Genomic DNA, 1,474 nt, shown 5'->3' with positions numbered 1-1,474 from the left:
CCCCGTGCATGGGGGTGCCGTCAGGGCCTGGTGTTTCTCAATGTCTCCCAGGTCAGGGACAGAAGCGTCCAGACAGTGGTTGATGTCTCCCAAGAACACAGGGTGACCAGGAGACAGCATGGCAAGGGCTAGAGAAGACAATGTAGCTACAGAGGAAGCCCCCGCGGACAACGTGAATCCAAGCCTGCAAAACCAAACACCGTTTTATGGAAGATATTTTTGTTAACTCCCAGAGAAGGTAGCGGAAATGCCAGACAATAAAATAGCAAGTTGAGGATGGGCCAGTAAAATCCCTCCTTAGTGTTTACGGCCTGACTGCTTTGAAGCCAGGAGGTGAGCTTGGTCAGAGGAAGGGGTGTGAGCCTCGAGGGTGGTGGACAGACAAAACCTTAACTCTTTTCCCCACAGAAGTCTTCCCACTGACACTTCTCTAGCATCTTGCCTACTCCAGTGTGGTGTTCTCGTGCAGAGGATCCCAGAACATCCTAAGTTATATGGCATCTTTAATTAAAAAGTGGAATCCACCTATGAGGACAAAGAAGCCCAAGGACGCGATATCACTTAATCCTATTTGGCAGAAAAAGAATTCACACTTAAATCTGAAAACATAATTGTTTCCTTAAGTCACGTTCAGAGTTGTATTCGGCAGGTTATGCTGACAGTCATTGACTGACTGTCTCGTACGTGTGGTAGCAGGGAGTAGTTTGGTGGGGTCAGACATTACATACAAAGATAAGGGATCTGCACTGTTTCTGGTAGAGAATTGATTTTTTTTTAACATCTTTTGCTTTACAATGGTGTGTTAGTTTCTGCTGTACAACAAAGTGAATCAGCTATACGTATACATATATCCCCATATCCCCTCCCTCTTGTGTCTCCCTCCCACCCTCCCTATCCCACCCCTCTAGGTGGTCACAAAGCACGGAGCTGATCTCCCTGTACTACGCGGCTGCAAAAATATGGAACGGTTCACGAATTTGCGTGTCATCCTTGCTTCAAGTAGCAGGGGCCGTGCTAAACTTCTCTGTATCGTTCCAATTTTAGTATACGTGCTGCCGAAGCGAGCACGAGAATTGATGTTTTAAGGCAAAGGGATGCTTGAGCAGAGCTGCGCTTTAGAAGGGCCATAGTAGGATAATTTTGAAGATACAGGTAATAGCTAATGTTTCTTGAACACTTACTGTGTGCCAGAAACCGGGTTATTTTATTACACGCGTTCTCTTCTTAAATTTCCATACAACCCTATGAAGTAGGTACTACTCTTGTCCTCATTTTACGGCTAGGCAGCCTGAAGCTCAGGGAGGTCCAAGGTCACACAGCTTGCAAGTGGTGGAGCAAGGATGAGACCCAAGTCTCAACAACCGCAGAGCGCACACTCCTAACTACTATAGATCAGGCCTAGTGTGTACATTGCTCATTGCATCAAGCGTCCAGAAAAACTTGTTTCATTCGTGTAGAAGAAGGGGCAAACCTC

General features: G+C 46.5%; 1 pseudogene; it reads right to left on the bottom strand.

The window, feature by feature from the left end:
- Window positions 1-953: 953 nt before the first annotated feature.
- Window positions 954-1,068, bottom strand: LOC116744874 (annotated as a pseudogene).
- Between the last annotated feature and the right edge of the window lie 406 nt (window positions 1,069-1,474).

The sequence above is a fragment of the Phocoena sinus genome, chromosome 19 (genome assembly GCF_008692025.1).
Source record: "Phocoena sinus isolate mPhoSin1 chromosome 19, mPhoSin1.pri, whole genome shotgun sequence".
NCBI lineage: Eukaryota > Metazoa > Chordata > Mammalia > Artiodactyla > Phocoenidae > Phocoena > Phocoena sinus.
The sequence above is the reverse complement of the archived record's forward strand: the minus strand, read 5'-3'. Positions and strand labels throughout refer to the sequence as shown.